The sequence below is a fragment of the Canis aureus genome, chromosome 2 (genome assembly GCF_053574225.1).
Source record: "Canis aureus isolate CA01 chromosome 2, VMU_Caureus_v.1.0, whole genome shotgun sequence".
NCBI classification, from domain to species: Eukaryota; Metazoa; Chordata; class Mammalia; order Carnivora; family Canidae; genus Canis; species Canis aureus.
The window spans coordinates 17,750,312-17,768,650 of NC_135612.1; the positions used below are offsets into that span (position 1 = coordinate 17,750,312).

Genomic DNA, 18,339 nt, shown 5'->3' on the forward strand with positions numbered 1-18,339 from the left:
CCCGATGTTTATAAGCAGCATTATTTACAATAGACAAGTTATGGAAGTAGCCCAAGTGTCCACTGATGGATGAATGGATAAAGAACAGGTGGTACACACACACACACACACAGACACACACACACACTCACCCCAGAATGAAATCTTGCCACTTGCATTGACATGGATACAGCTAAAAAGTATAATGCTAAGCAAAATAAGTCAGTCAGAGAAAGACAAATACTATATAATTTCACTTATATGTGAAATTTAAGAAACAAAACAAATAAGCAAAAGAAAAAAAGAGGGACAAGCCAAGAAACAGACTCTTAACTATTGAGAACAAACTGATGGTTGCAAGAGGGACGTGGGTAGGAGGATGCATGAGAAAGGTGATGGGGATTAAGAGTACACTCATCTTCATGAGCACCAATGTAATGTGTAGAATTATTGAGTCACTATATTGTACACCTGAAACCAATATAATACCACATATTAACTATACTGGAATTAAAATAAAATTTTAAACACATAATTAATGAAGCTGACCCTTACTTTTCAGTTGCTCCATTCCACTCCAAAGACATATATCCTATTATTGTATTATAATGCTGTCACTGAATTCCAACTTGCTCCTTTGTTTCTTCAAGCAGCTAGAATTATCTCTTCTTGTACTTAAAAGAGGGTATGTGTGTATTGTTAAACATTGTCTTGATATAAAATTTGACAACCCCACATTTTCTCCATTTCTTTCTTTGATAGGTTGGGTTGGCACATTACTGTTCTGCTTGCCTTTATTCAGGGCATTTTCAATTTCTCTTCTGCATAGGTAAGTGATATGATGTTCCAGGTGACTGGATAGTTTGCCATCCTTAAACACATAATTTCCTACTTGGCTTCCTTATGCCAAGCAGACTTGAACACATTCAATACATTGAAGTGCAAAGGATTTCCTCCATTTGCATTTTAAATATTTCATTATCACATATACTTTCCATAAATCTAGATAATTCCCTCTGCCCATCTAACATAAGGTTGTGCTCTCAGCAAGCCCGTAGAGTAAATCTACAGTTAACCAAAGAGGTCAAATATGAGGCATTCTGGGTGAACTAGATGTAACCTTAAGTAAAACAAACCTTCGAATTTCACCTCATATTGTTTATGAAAATCCACTTCACTGCCTCAGATACCACAGAATAAATTTGATATTGCTTTGATTCAACATTTCATGCTGTTTGGGAGTCAACATTATGTATCAATTATTTGGTAATGGAGATAGGCAATAGTAAGAATGTAAGTATATCTGTAAAGATTTTATAACATTTAATAAAATAGAAACTAAACCTAGTATAAAATATTAGGATATGCTGGTTATTGGGGAGAGAATAGATTCAGAAAGGTCTCATACAGCTGTCTTTCAGTAGCCACAATATCCCTTAAAGAAAAGGAATATTTATCCAGCCTGAACCACCACTGAGCCACACACAGTTCTGACACTACCAGGACTCCTGCCTGCTTATCTAAGAGGATTTTGATGAAATTTCTGTTATTTAAAACTATGGCATCCAAACATGGATAGCAAATATGCTGAAGTTTTGGCATAATGGATTCAAAAAAATGTTATGTTTCCTCTTTTAAAACACTATTAGTGGAGCACCTGGGTGGTTCAGTCAGTTCAGTGACTGACTCTTAATTTTGGCTTGGGTCAAGATCTCAGGGTTGTGAGATCAAGCCCTGGGTTGGGATTTATGCTGAACACGGAGGCTGCTTAAGATTCTCTCTCTCCCCTCTCTAATCCTCTCTAATCCCCAACAGCCCCTACCCTACCCCTGTGCATGTGCCTGGTCTCTGTCCTAAAATAAATAAATAAATAAATAAATAAATAAATAAATAAATAAAGTAAAAAAAATAAAAATAAAAATAATAAAAATTTTTTTAAAAACTTTTTAGCAAACTATGTTCACAATGAATAGCCATCCCCAAAGATCTGATATTTCACTCCTCAGTTGTTAAGACCCACATGGTGTTCAAAGAGACAATTTTTCCTCTGATCAATGCACATGTTACAAGAGGGAAATTAGGGCAAAGGATTAAAGTTAAGAATAAGAACCAAATAACAGAAGTAAGACTAGTAATTTATGTTCCCTACTTTGTTGATGAGAAGAAAAAGATCTCCATAAATGGAATGGGACTGACATAAACATGCACATTATCTCAATTATCCAAGATCCATAAATAGAATAATTATGAAGGAAGTGTCCATCGGAAAGTTACCATGAGAAGAAATAAGAGGTAATGCTAGATCTGCAAAATTTTTCTTTTTCTAAAGAAAAACAGTAAGAACCTAAACCTCTTAGTTATTGACCAAATCTCTGACAAAAGGAAAAGAATCATCAACATTTCTCCAAAGAAATTACAGCCTACCAGTCATGTTCATATACACCAAATTTACTGAAAGACATTTCAGACTCTCTCATCATAGTTTTTACTTAGTTCAAAAATTCTGCAACCTTAAATCCCATGCACACGCAAACACGAGACTTCATAAGAAAGCAAGCTCTAAAAGTGAAACACAGCCCTTTGCATATCCTTCAGAAGTTCCAACCATCTTCAGCTGGATGCCATTTATAAGACCTGGGTCACTTCACTCACCTTTACCTCACTGACTGTCTGCTACTTTTGCTCAAAAATAAAAGTGTCTTCTCTTGCTCAACATGTCTCAAATGGAATTAATTACCTTCTCACTAAAATCAGTTCCCTCTGTCCCAACAATCCTGATTCTGTTCCTGGCAATCACTGAGTGCTGCCATTGAAGTCCTGACATGTTTCTCAGCTGCACCCTGCAACACTAAGGTCACTACCCTAGATCAAGCACCTCCCCTCACCCAGGCCAGTGTAGCCTCACCCCCTACCAGCTCTCACACAGATCCATTATTGAGAAAGGCATCAAAGAGATCTTTATCACAAGTGCAGCCTGTCACATTACTCCCCTGTTTACCATTTATCAGTGATTCCCACACCTAAATTCTTAATGCTTCTTTAGCCTGCATACAAGTTTCCCAGGCTTAGGGTCTAACCATGTCTCCTGCTTTAATTCTAATAAGTTTGCCTCCAGTTCAGGCTTCAGGCATATCAAACACTGGGTAGCACCTCCCACACACTGCAGTTTGATGCCCCTGCCTCTTCTAGAATGACCCTCAGCTCTCCCCACTGCTGCTCCACCTTCTCCAGAAAGGTATCACTGACCATTTTTAGCTATGATAATCTCCTCCCAGATTCCTTACACCAAAGTCTAACCCACGATCCCATTACCTAATCCGCTCTATCATACAGAAATTCAATTATCAATGGCTGTGTACTGTATATACATTGAGGGTGAGAACAGAGAGATTTCTATCTCACTTGACCCCAGCACTTACTGCATAATTTAGCCTTTAATAAAACTTTCCTTAATTAGACTGACTGAACTTTCACCAGAGTTTGTGATCTAAGACCTATGATTCAGTGGAGTCCAGAGACTCCGATGGATTTCCAGAGGCAAAACCACTGTTATTTTAATCTTACACAGCAGAGATCTAAAATTGGATATTAATCCACAGCATTCAGAAAATGTTCAAAAACTCCCAGAATAGATTGGTCCTTCTTAGATAATCTACATATGTGGTCTTCTGTGCTGCCACTTTATAGAATTAAAAGCAAACATGCAGCAAATCTACTACTACACTGTGATAATCATGAGCTTTAGAATGACCGTCTTCATTCATTACAGGAGTAATATGACCTAAAAAAATATTTCTAACATTTTTGCTACCCTAAATATGCCATTTGTTCACCAAGCATTCAACTCCCTCACTAGCTTTCTGCCCTGCCATATCACACATCTTTTATTGCCCTCTGTGGCAGGTGTGATAGCAGCTTTTTATTCTTCCTTTTCTTTCTGTCATATTCCTGGAAGTGCCAACCCCCTTTCCTCTCCCTCGTTGATAAGTAGCTCTATAGACCTGTCACATCTCATGCAAGTCTTTGCTTCGTTGAAAGAACTTGGGACTCTGTCCACGGTGCTCCAGCAATAGCAATGTCAACTGCAAAATGAAGCAGAAGTGTCTGCCCTCTGGGAGCCTTTCCATGGAGAGTAAGGGTTGTTGGCCAGGGGCTGGGCCAGCCAAGAGAAGTCTATGCCCAACCTGAGCTGAGATTTCCAGTGTGACTCTCAGCCTTAAGGAAGCATTTTTAGATCAGGGATGCCAACTGGAACAAGAAGCCATGCTAATATAAAAGCTTCTGTGAACTTCTAGTTTAATTTACCCAATAAAAATAATGTGGTTAAAATCTAATTATGCTACTTGATAATGCTTCGTTTGGAAAGCACAGAGGCATTGAAGATTTTTTCAACTAAACTTCATTTTTTCATTTCTTAGATTGTTTGTTCCAGCAATTCTAGATCATTAACTGCTGCCAGAGCACTATTTCTAAAATATAAATGAGACAGTGTCATTCTACTGTTTAAATATAGAAGTGACCCACGTATCCCTTTAGGATAAAGTGATCTTCCTTACTTAATATAGCATACAAGGCCCTTCATGTCTCATTTTTCTCTACAGAGAGCCTTATCTCTCTCTGTACCTCTTTAATACAGAATGTAGACCAACATGACTTCTTGCTAATTTCCCTCATTATGCCATGCTCTGAATTTGCCATGCTGCCACAAAACTTATTCTCTACCTGTAACATGGTTTTGCCCACCATCCACTTTCATCTACTCCTTTCTCAAGATTCAGTTCATGAGCCACCCTCTCTAGGATGCCTGTCTCCTCCCATCCCTGTCCCCTTATTGTTCTTAGGTTCTCCTAGCTGGCAAAGTACCTGGCATACACCACTACTATGACATTTACTCCTCTGTACTCCAGTGTCTTCCTATTAGTCTACATCTGCCACAGGAGTATGAATTATTTGAGAGGGAAAAAAAGCCTTATACAATTCAGTTACCATAACATTTGATAGCATCTACATAAATGCGGGCTGAATATATAATGATGAGGAAATATTCACCAAAGCTAACCATTTTTTTACTTGAGTAACATATCCGAAGAAAATATTTTGGATAGTCATTCTAGCAAAAGAGATAAAAGAAAAAGTAACTTTTGCTCAAACAAAAAAAAAATTCCGTTTAATGATTCACCCCTGGGGTCCTTCAAATAGCAAGTGTTTCTAGTGGATTTGTAGATTTAAAATGATTAATTAACTACCTCACAGAAAAACTAAAAGGAAGAGAGAGAAAATTTTAATAGGAGAATCCAATACCAAATGAAAATAAACCAAATGAAAGGGCATGCGAATAGCAATAAAAATGCTTCCAAAGCATTAGTCAAGACAAATAAGATTACAATTATGTTTGATTTGCACACATTTAAAAAAAAACTGTTCATTGTGTAGAACAGAGATAAATCGGTATCTAACTTTCCAGAAGAATTTTCATAGGTAAACTCTGAGAAGTAAGACTTATGGTATGTTACTTTTCTCTGTGCATATCGATTATATTGAAATAATGTGTTTGTGTATGTTTTCCAAGCAAGACCATAAAGTTAAGATCCCAGAGCATGTCTTATTCATGTTTGTATCACCAGGACTTAACATAGTATGTGGTACCTAGCAAATATTCTGTTTATTGAGTTGACTCTATATTAGAATCTTATTGTTCTATTGAATATGTCACATCCAGAAGACAATAAATTTCTCCTTTCAAAAGGCATGCTTTTATACATAACGTATACTTTGTATCTCAATCCAGAATTGTGGAATATACCGAAAATACTCAAAATTTGGGAATATACATATTTATTTTCCAACATTTCAAGCTTCCAGAAAAATCTTTATTGCATATTGACAACTTCATTGCATATAATCATGACCTCAGATTCTGATGACTATAAAGGTCAAAATTCTAATCTTAAAAAATCAAATTCAACACCCATTCATGATTTTAAAAACACTTAATAAAGTAGGTTTAGAGGAAACATACTTCAACATAATAAAAGCCACAGCTAATATCATCCTTAATAGGGAAAAACTGAGAACTTCTCTAAGATGAGGATTATGACAAGGATGTCGACTATCACCACTTCTATTCAACATAGCAATGGAAGTCCTAACCTCAGCAATCAGACAGCAAAAAAGAAATAAAAGGCATCCAAATCAGTAAGGAAGAAGTACAACTTTCATTATTTGCAGATGATGTGATACTCTATGTAAAAAACCTAAGACTCCAGCAAAATCCTGCTAGAACCAACAAATGAATTCAGAAAAATTGCAGGATACAAAATCTGTACAGAAATCTGTTTCATTTCTATATAACAACAATGAAGCAGCAGAAAGAGAAATTAAGAAAACATTCCCATTTGTAACTGCATCAAAAATAATAAGTTACCTAGGAATAAACCTAATCAAAGAGGTAAAAGCTCTGTACTCTGAAAACTGTAAAACACTGATGAAATTGAAGATAATACAAAGAAATGGAAAGACATTCCATGCCCATGGATTGAAAGAACAAATATTACTAAAATGTTTGTATCACCCAAAGCAATCTACAGATTTAGTCCAATATCTATCAAAATACCAACAGCATTGTTCACAGAACTAGAACAAACAATTCTAAAATTTATATGGAACCACAGCCAAAGCAATCTTGAAGAAGAAAAGCAAAGCTGGAGGCCTCACAATTCTAGACTTCAAGTTATATTACAAAGCTACAGTAATCAGAACAGTATAGTACTGACACAAAAACAGACACATAGATCAATAGAACAGAATAGGAAACCCAGAAATAACCCACGATTATATGGTCAATTAAGCTTTGACAAAGCAGGAAAAAATATGCAATGGGAAAAGGACAGTGTCTCAACAAATGGTGTTGGGAAAACCGGAACAGAAACATGCAAAAGAATAAAACTGGACCACTTTCTTACACCATACACAAAAATAAATTCAAAACGGATTAAAGACCTAAATGTAAGACCTGAAACTAGAAAAGTCCTGCCAAAGAACAAAGCCAATAACCTCTCTGCCATTGGCCAAAGCAACTTTTCTCTAGATATGTCTCCTAAGGCAAAGGAAAAAACAACAAAAATAAACTATTGGGACTACATCAAAATAAAAAGCTGCTGCACGTCACAGCAATCAACAAAACTAAAGGTGACCTATGGAATGAGATATGATATTTGCAAATGGCATGACTGACAAAGGGTTAGTAACCAAAATACATAAATAACATGCAACTCAACACTCTAAAAACAAATAATCCGGGATCCCTGGGTGGCGTAGCAGTTTAGCGCCTGCCTTTGGCCCAGGGCGCGATCCTGGAGACCCAGGATCGAATCCCACGTCAGGCTCCTGGTGCATGGAGCCTGCTTCTCCCTCTGCCTGTGTCTCTGCCTCTCTCTCTCTCACTGTGTGCCTATCATAAGTAAATAAAAAAAATTTTTAAAAAAACAAATAATCCAATTAAAAATGGGCAGAAGATAGGAATAAACATGATTCCAAAGAAGACATCCACATGTCCAACAGACACAGAAAAAGATGTTCATCATCACTTACCATCAGAGAAATGCAAATCAAAACTAAAATGAGAAATCACCTCACATCTGTCAGAATGGCTGAAATCAACAATACAAGAAACAATAGAGGTTGGCAAGGATGTGGAGAAAAGGGAACTCTCTTGCACTGTTGGAGGGAATGCAAATGGGTGCAGCCACTGTGCAAAAAAAAAAAAAAACAAACAGAAGATTCCTCAAGAACTTAAAATAGAACTACCCTATAATCCAGCAATTTACCCAAATGATACAAAAACACAAATTTAAAAGGATACACGTGGGGATCCCTGGGTGGTGCAGCGGTTTAGCGCCTGCCTTTGGCCCAGGGCGCGATCCTGGAGACCCGGGATCGAATCCCACGTCGGGCTCCCGGTGCGTGGAGCCTGTTTCTCCCTCTGCCTGTGTCTCTGCCTCTCTCTCTCTCTCACTGTGTGCCTATCATAAATAAATAAATAAAAATAAAATAAAAAAAATAAAAAAAATAAAAGGATACACGTACCCCTATGTTTATATCAATGTTATTTACAATGGCTGAGATATGAGCAGTCACCTGCTCACTGACTGACTGATGGATAAAGAAGATGTGGTATATATGTACAATGGAATATTACTCGGCCATCAAAAAGAATGAAATCTTGCCATTTGTAGCAATATGGATGGAGCTACAGGGTATAATGTTAAGCAAAATAAGACAATCAGAGAAACTCATACGTGGAATTTAAGAAACAAAACAAACCAGCAAAGAGAAAAAAGTGTGAGAAAGAGAGACAAAACAAATAGCAGACTCTTACTTATAGAGAAAAAACTGAAGGTTGCCAGAGGAGAGGGGTGTGGGGGTTTCAGTTAAACAGGCAATGGGGATTAAGGAGTGCACTTGTCTTGATGAATACTAGGTGATATTTGGAACTGTTAATCACTATATTGTATATGTGAAATTAATATAACACTGTAAAAAAAGTCATGCTTACACCAAAAAAATCAAATTTAGATTCTTAATGTATAATGTACAATTTCAATCTAAAAAATTAGATATCAAAAAATGCAATGTTAAATTTACAACTATATATTTTTAAAACATCCTAGTTTGAAAACTAAATATGAAATATCACCTATTGAATGCATTAGCAGAACACAGAGAAAAAGCACTCCATCCTGACTGCCTCTGGGTATCAAACCATCTCTAACCCATTTCAGATTCCTACTTATAAAACTGTGGGTGGTAACAATCTGGATACATTTTTTTGCTTAAATCTTTCATAGATACAACATCTGTCAAACAGCCAACATGCCTGACCCAGTCGTATTGAGTAAGCCCTACAGATTATTTGTCAAACAAATTCAGTAACCCAATATTTGTTTCTTTATTTTAAAATTTAATTGGTATGCAAATAGGGCAACAAGACAGCATTTGTGCTGGATACAGTTGTCACTTCAGATTCTGGGAATGCTCATTATCATGCTTACAGATGTTTTCTTCCCACCTAACATCTGCCAATACTACCTAAACCCCAGGAAGTCCACAAACCTGTGCAAACTTCCTCTCACTGTGGATCTCTTTCTCTGTTATCTGTTCCATGCACACTAATTTTGTGCATCTGAGGCCTCTGTACGCCAGAATTATGCCTGCTTCCTAACACGTCTGCCTCCAGAGCTTTTGATTTGAAATTGAACAGACACAGAGCCAATTTATCATAGGATGACATGTGTCATGTTTATGGTATTACCAAAGGAACCCTGGTATGCACTGTATTTATCCTTTTGCTGTCAGCATGGACCAGACAACACAGGAGAGAGAAGCTATAATGTTTTTAATAATATGATATATACTTTAAAAATAGAACATCAAATACCATTGCCCTCAAAATGTGGTATTAGATCATTCTGCTTAAAATCAAAATTTCTTTGTCAAATAATCATCTGTCATTCAAGAATACATCTTATTGAAATGAGAATAACAAACAAAGGCATTGGAATATGTTCCCTCAAAGAAAAAGATAACACTTTGTTCAAACCAACAATTTATTTCTTCTATCTGTCTCATTTTCACATAAATTCTAATCATGCTTAATGATGGCTTTATCTTGAATACAATATAAATTCACATCATGTGGCTTTTGTCAACAAATATAAATATCCAAGAGCATCCTCATTCCATCTTTTACACACTAATAAATGTACTTTTAACACCCTAATGATGCATCTCTCACTGTGTTTCTGGATCACACATAAAGCAAACATCTACAGAGACAGCAATATTTCAAGCATAAACCTAATAGCCGAAAGGAAAAAGCTTTTCATTTGAACCAAGTTGAGTAAAAAGCCAAAACTTGAGGCAAAACTTTCAACTGTGAAAATGGCTGATCACAGAGTGACATCTTCTTAACACCTCTACAAAAATCTACTTTTTATCAGGAACAAACATTTGTGCATGCCAAACCTGGCATTTAGTTGCTCATTTCAATGTGTAATTAATTTTGATTTCCAGCATGCCCTCCAATTACTTTTTAACATTTTCAAATATGCTCCTCAAAGGAAAGAGTAAACAAAACCTAAATGCTACCACTTTGAAGATTTTATTAATATGTAATAAGCAGGTATAAAGAACAAATATGCAAAACTCAAAACTGCATATATACAAGTACAGCTAAGCCTGCCTCTCAAATCTGATGGTGAGTTTGCTAGACTGAGTACAAGCTGTTACTAAACAGTACTGAGGAATATTTATTAATATTAATTGCTATTAATATTAATTACTCTTATTAATATTAATTAGACATATTGGTCAGAATCCAACAGTTGGACTCAGAAAATAATTAATTCAAAATGATATTTAATGAAAGAACAATTTACAGAGATTTGAACAGGGCTAAGGAAACTAATACAGACAGTGAAGGACCCAAAACCTCATAAAAGCAGGAAGCTATTACTCACACCAGCCTGAAATGGCAAAGCGAGGGAGGTGTTAGCAGAACTCTGGCAGAGGGTTTGCCAAGCAGGACCATGGCCTTAGTATCGAGAAAAACAAAAATAAAATCTCAGCCTTGTCAGGATAAAACAGATGGCATAAATACCGCACCTATTTTGTCCTCCACTTTTCAATAACCCACACCATGTTCCATTGGCAAACCCAACCAAAAGCCAGAGGTCAGGGAAGCCCAGGTGAGGTCATGGCACAGAGTAAAATAGAGACAGGCCAAACAAAAATCTGCAAGGGCAAGTGGAAAACATCTAGCACTTCAATTTTCTCTGTGGTGCAGACTTCACCCACTGTCAAATGGTACAGCCAGGAGGATCTGATCATTAGAGAATTTCTTGAATCCATTCCTAAGACTCACATGAACTTCAAAAGTGAAGTCCAGGAATTACTGTATGTTCCATAAATTGAAGAGAAAACCATTATTCTTTCAAATGTGTACATCCTCAGGGAGGACCTTCCAGAGCTCCAGAACCAAACTGCCCAACTCCGCCTGGCTGACAGAAACCTGGATGCCCATTTTTCTATAGCCAAGGAAAAGTATGGCCTCATGGTAAATCAAGGCTAGGGACTTGAAATCATCATGATGTTTAGAAGAACATTATGAGCTCACTTATAAGACATAAAGATTATTCCTGATGGTGCTAACACATTGTTGGAGGGGTCCCCAGGAGAGTTGTGGAACAATTTTTAAATATCATCTAACTATCCTACAACCCGATACCACCTTGGCTTCAATATCCCTTCTCCACTTCCATCTTGCATTAAATTTTTTTTCTTAATTAAGAACTTTCCACTCTAGCCACCTAATTAGGTATTGTAACAACCTTTCTTAATCCAAGCTGCTATGACAAAAGTACCACAGACTGGTGGCTTAAACAGCAAACATTTACTTGTCAAAGTTCTGGAAATTGGGAAGTCCAGGACCTAGGTGCTGGCAGGGAGAGAGACAAACACAGAGACTGAGAAAGTCTCTTCTTATAAGAGCACTACTCCCACTTCTGATGGCTCCCTGCTAATGACCTCATTACTTTCCAAAGCCACCATCTTCCTATCATATGATTCATCATATAAATTTTAGAAAGGACACAAACATGCAGTGCATAACTTATATGTTACCTTAATTCTCAAAACAAAGTTGGTGGTAGATACGCTGTTTTTCATTTTATGAATTAGCATTTGAGACTCAGAGAGGTGAGGGAGCTTACAGAGTCATAGTCTGCTGTCCTGACTAGAATCTGCATTCCATATCTGCATTCCACATTAAGCATAAAGATATGGAATCTGCATTCCATATCTTCAAGCCACAACTGCCTCATACTATAGCTACGATGGCTTAGTAGCCCCTCCTTGCCTAAAGAGACCACACAATTTCATAACTCCATATATTTATGGAGTTATGAAGTTGCATGGTCTGACCTATAAAATGCTTCCTGATGTCTTCATCTAACAGGCTTTCAACAGACATTCCTGAAACATCTACTTTGTACAGTGATAGGCAAGAGGAATACAAATGCAAAGAATCATGAGATCCCTGTGTTTAAGCAACATGGAGCTAACAGTGGATACAAACTATTCTTGAACCATCTATTTCAGATTCTTCCTCCATGGCAAATCCTCTTCCAGCCTACAGTGAAGTCTCTCTCCAGCTGAACCTCAGAGGACATATGTAATCATCAGGGCCGTGTGCCTTTTTTGCATATTCACCATCTCAACAACTAGATTATGGAAGTGGTATGTTTTTCTACTCCTTGCTAAAACTTTTCTCATTCATCAGTTATGGCAAGCACTTTATAATAAGCCCTCATTAAGAAAAGATTTATTCTGTGCTTATAAGGTGCTAGGCACCATGCTAAGTTCAGGAATAGGTGGTGGGGAAAAAAAAACACATGAATCCTCTCCAGGAATCCCTCTGAAAATGCTGGGGTTTCTTAAGATACATAGACATGGAAATGGTCACTTACAATACAGTATGATAAACCTTGTAACATCGAAGCAGGTGTTTCTAGTTATCCCTATGACTCCATAAAGAGGTCCATAAAGAGGTCATATCCGTATGACTCCTAAGCTTTAGGATGGGCATGAAGTTTACATGCTCCACCATCTTCAACATACATCAGAGCACAGAAGAGATAGTGCCAAATATGTCACAGCAAAGCCAATGATTCTGGATTTTTAATGGCCTAAATTTGGTGTCTTTTAATTAAATTCAATCTCGGTGCTACTATAAAGGGATTGAAGAGGGTCTGCTCTTCATAGAGACCAAAAATTAATCATAGCTTGTTTTTTAAAATAATACCATTTATAATCCAATGACATCTATAAAGTCCAACAGGTATTTCTGTTTTCTTTGAAAGATATTTCTTTGAAACATTGAAGTTTACAACAGGCCATAAGAGTTTTAAAGCCCAACACTTCTTTTCTTTCTGGGTGGAGAACACTATGTCAATTGTATACATGCCAAATATTCACAACTGATAGCAATCATTAAAATTCCCACAATCTTTCACATGAAAAGTCATAGAAAATATAACAGTTTTGAGCAACATAAGACATGATATATCCTAAAATTCGTATTTGTGTCACAGAATATAAACATGCCAGATTAAGCTGGTTTAATATTTTTCATTCACTCAGTAAAGATGAACATTTACCACATTCTTAGTTCAAAGCAATGATGTTCATTCATTAAGCAGCAAAATCACTTCTTTCTGCAAAAATGTACTGAGCCAGAAACAACAGAAATGTGCATTTGTATTATGATGCACATAAACTTATTGACTTTGAAAGGATTAACTTGTGGATCAATAAGGGAGAAATTCATTACACCAATCAACTCCAAGTAACTAGAACTAAACAAGGTGCATCAGTCTAAGTTAAAATGGAATTTGCTTCAGGACTGCTACAGCCTAAAACAAATCATAAAATGAAATCAGCACATTGTACCAGGAAATTTTCATAAACAATCTGATAGACTCTAATACGTTAGGCTTGCATGTATACCAGCCTCTCTGGCTGTATGAAAAATGTTGCGATCAATAGATGCTGATGAGCAATATTTAAATGAATTTCTAAATGACTATAATAAAAAATTTAGTTGACTCAACCCCTGCTGTTCTGGGCTGTAAAGTTATGAGCTCTATTTACCTGAAAGCATGTATGCCTATTAGACTTGGCAGGAGTTTCTCAACATTGCTATTAAATAGAATATCTATTTAAAATGAACCAAGCATCAAGCTATATCAAGTCTGTTACTTCAGACTGGGATAAAGCAGCATGCTAACCTCATGTACATGATGCAGAGAGCAGAAGAGAATAAATCTTCGTGGCTTTTAACCTTCTTTGTGAGTAAAAATTTTTCATAAAATGTGGCTGGCATTGAAAGAATATAAGCAAGTTGGCTTTCACAGGTACTAACTATAAAATGCCTAAATAAAAAGTGACACAAGAGAAAGCAAGACAAATTAAAAGTATAGAGAAGCATTAAACAAACACATCTTTCAAAAAGCTTCCACACCTTTCTGGAGGCCAAGAAATATCTATAGAGCTTAATGAAGAAGGGAATGAAATCCGCAAGACATTAGTCTCATACTTATCATCAACAGAAATTACATCAGGGTAGGAAAAAAATTTTAAATCATACGAAATACTGGGTGTTACACTAAATGTTGGTGAATTGAATTTAAATAATTTTAAAAATAAATAAAAATAAAATGATATTAAATATGGCTAAAGAGAATTGTTTACAGTGAACTCAGATGAGTTAGGAGGGCTAGGATGCAAAAAAGTGATATATATTAAAGTGATTTGTAAACTTGATAGTATATGTTCACACTGAGCATGTGTCAGCTTTTTTTCCAAATAGACCAATAAACAGCAAGAGGAAACAAGAAATAAATAACTCTAAAGTTGAATTTTTTCTTTTACCTCCAGTAATAAAATATTAATTGTGAATGCTAGGAAATTGTGCAGTTTTTTTTTGTTTTTGTAGAAAAGGGATTAACAAAATTAAAATTCCAATTGATGTTTAAAAATCATATAATTAAAATGTCAAAAACTGATATCAGATCAACAATCTGTCAGTTCTGAGTCCTATATTCTGCTTTGTGATGTGAAAAATATGGTAAGACTCCTTTTCAAAATGGAAAGGAACTGGTAGGTGAAGGGAGAAGCATGGCTGAGCACCACTTCTGATGGTTCACTTGATGGCTATGGAGTAGCAGTCATTTCACTGTTTTACAAGGTTTACAGGGTTGGCCAGTTGCTCCATCCATGTAGGAACTGACCAGTACTGGGAGAAGGTAGGCAGGAAATAGAATCATGGAGTCATAGAGAAGAAAAAGGTCAGGGCACTTAGCAATCTGGTGTCTCTCCAAGTGGCTGTATCCCTGTGCCAGTCACAGCTGCTGTCACACAACCCTGTCCGCATTCTGGGAGCAGCTCCCTCTACTTGCTCAGCAGGCCTGCCATGTGACACGGTACCCCTTTGTTGGTAGCCTCAGGATACAGTGTCATCCATAGTTTCTTGTCCATAGCTTTGCAAAGAGCCCCCTCATTAAAATATCTTAAAATATCTTAGTACAGGTGGCTGACTGTTTCTTTCTGGGGCCCTGACTGATAATTTAACAACCTTTGTTATCAAGGACTTTATGATCCTGAGAAAGCAGGAATCATTTCTATAAAACAATGGGAAAGCAATATAAGACTTCTTTAATGAAGTACTATATGTTGCAGCAGAGATGAAAGTTTTAAGAAGAGAGGTGTGAACCAAATAGGACAGCTTTAGGGAGGACTTCTTATGCTTAAAAGTCAAGATGGATTTCAAAAGAGGGAGAAAAGATTAAAAGGATGAATTCTAACCTAGGAGAAAAGTCATTGTAAAAAGAAAAAAAGACATCTAGTCCTTGAAGATAATCATAGATTAGAAGTGAGGGCAACCATATATCCAACCTAGACTGTCCAAGACATCCTCAGTTCATAGCTATTGTCTCAGTGAAATTCATTAATAGTAATAAATTATATGGTAATGCTTTTGAATGCATTATATAGTAGAAAGTCATTTTGAATTCCTGAACAAGGAATTACTATGATGAAAGAGGTATTTTACACAGATACATTTGGCAAAGGAATGCAATATAGACTTGATAAAGAAAGGAAAGTTCAGAGAATAATGGATTTTAAAGAGAAAAATCACTTGATTAAAATGATGACACTGTGAATGAAAGGAGAAATCTTAAGAAAAAATAAAGTGTTTTCATAAAATCTATTTTTTAAGATTGTATTTATTTATTCATGAGAGAGGTAGAGACATACACAGGGGGAGAGGCAGGCTCCCCCGCCATTGATTGCAAGACTCAATCCCGGGACCCCAGGATCACACCCTGAGCCAAAGGCAAACAAAATCTTATATGTATTCAAAATACAACTAACAGTTCTTTGTAAACTCAAGTCTATGCTGAATCTCACACAAAAACAAAGTCTTAGAACCTAAAGGAGTTAAATCTTTGTGTTTACTTTTTTTTAAAGATTTATTTATTTATTCAGGATAGACACAGAGACAGACTGGGAGACAGGGAGAAGCAGGCTCCATGCCGGGAGCCTGATGCGGGACTCAATCCCAGGACTCCAGGATCGTGCCCTAGGCCAAAGGGAGGCGCCAAACCGCTGAGCCACCCAGGGATCCCCAATCTTTGTGTTTATTAAGCAAGTTAGTTTATCCTCTTGCCTTGCCAGCATTCTCTTATCCTCTCACTTGTTCTCATTCCTACCTCATTTGGTCCCTCTGACAGAGTCTCAGAGAATCCTGTCCTTCTTCAGCCTCTACTTTGCTCCAATCTCAGCATCCTTTAGATCAAGCTTGCTCTGAAAATGGTAAAATTTTTAGCTTGGTTTACTGAAGTTCTCACATCAGAAAGATGTGGTGTCTTTAGGATGCATTGTTACTACAGTGATGTGTGTACACGGCAATAAAATAATCAGAATTTATGTGTAGAAGCGTATTTTGGCTACATATTCCCCCTTCATCCCAACCCACCTTGCAGAGTTAACCTCTTCTGTTCTTGGTTTTAATTCCTCATGTGATTAAATCATTGTTTGACTTTAAATAATATGTTTATGCCATTCTTATTTTATTAATTTCCTATATAGCAACTAATAAACCCCTACTACGAAATATAAGGATTGAACATACTTGTAACTCTTCCTCACCTTATCCTCATCTTATCCTGAAATGTTTTGTAGACAAATTACTAGCTTTATTTTTTTTATTAGGTAACTTGGTAAGTTTAATAAAGCATGTACCCTTTTTTTAAATTCCAGTGTCATTTGACTCCTTGCTGTGTAAAATGAGAATGTGGACACCTGGGTGGCTCAGACAGGTGGGCTTCTGCCTTCGGCCCAGGCTGTGATCCCGTGGTCCTGCAATCAAGCCCCACATCAGGCTCTCTGTTCAGAAGGGAGCCTGCTTCTCCCTCTCCCTCTACCTGCTACTCCTCCAGCTTGTGCGTTCGTGCTCTCTCTATATATATCAAATAAATAAATAAGTAAAATCTTTAAAAAATAAATAAATAAAATAAGATAAAATAAAATAAGGATGTTAGTATCTTCCTTCCCCACATTTTCCCTTTATTTCCTCCTTCTGAAAATTATACTTTTAGTTTTGACTTTAACATTGCCCATGTTGTTCGTACTTAAACGAAATTTTAAACCATGACAGACTTTGATCATGCTTTGACTGTAGTTTGATTATAAAATTCTAAAACCAATAAACTATATTTAACATTAGCTTTCTCACTATAAGGCCACATGGTATGTGAACATTGTATTTTCTTCTTATGTGAAATATCAGGCTTCTTGGCACCTTGAAGGAGATGCTTCTAACGTCAATGACAAATTTTCTTTCTTGCACTCCTCCAAGTGATTAAAATCATTTCACATTTAGTTTATTTTGAACCACAAATTTATTTCAGGGGTAGAATGTTTTACTGTGATTTATTATTTTTCTCATGCAAAAATTAAATGTTTTTAGCATATTCTCTAGATTACTCACATTTCATCCACCATTTCTTACATGGCAACCCATATTTCCCTGAATACAGCCCTCCTCTAGCATGTATATATTTGCCATTAAAAACTCAGGAAATTACAGCATAAAACTTTGACTTCGGTCAATTCCATCATGTTTCTCTGCCTAAACTACTATCTCCCTTTTCAATTCCTACACATGTAGGGAATACTATAAACATGATGATTAAGGGTGATTTAAAAGATATAGTCCCACTTGCAGTTATGATAGAGCAGCTTATAGTCAACCAACTAAATCTCCTGCCAACAAAACCCATAATGGTATGGAAATACTGAAATTACAGCTGGTCACAGACACTGGAGATCAACCAGGGCTTCCAGAATTTTAGCATCCAAGACCTTGTCTGTTGACATTCCAATAATATGATGGGAGCCATAAAACAATGAAGATCTTTAACATGCTGAAAGATGTTAAAATCTTATACACCATGAAAAGTATCCATCAACAATGAAAATTAAGACATTTTCTGACAAAAGTGAGAGAATTTTTCATTAGCAAACACCAAAAGACAAGTAACTGGACCTAATTTAAATGCAATCTATAACTACTGAATACATATTCATCCCAAATCATGAACATTTACCAAAATTGACTGTGTGCTGCACCAGAAAGCATGACTCAACACATTTTAAAGTATTAGTATCACTCAGAGAAATTGCTTTTAATTTTAAAAAGACATATTTTAAAAACCAGGAAGCTTTCCAAATATTTGGAAA

The 18,339-nt window shown here is 36.4% G+C and overlaps 1 long non-coding RNA gene across 17 annotated transcripts in view; it reads right to left on the bottom strand.

Moving 5' to 3' along the window:
* The window catches only part of LOC144293771 (uncharacterized), a 583,355-nt gene that overhangs the window by 301,865 nt on the left and 263,151 nt on the right, over nucleotides 1–18,339 (bottom strand). The window contains exon 9 of one of the 17 annotated variants that reach the window (XR_013361100.1): nucleotides 16,321–16,401. The exons of the other annotated variants lie outside the window; for them this stretch is intronic. This is a non-coding gene — a long non-coding RNA (uncharacterized LOC144293771). Of the gene's footprint in view, nucleotides 1–16,320; nucleotides 16,402–18,339 lie in introns of those variants that run through there. 17 annotated transcript variants of the gene reach the window in all.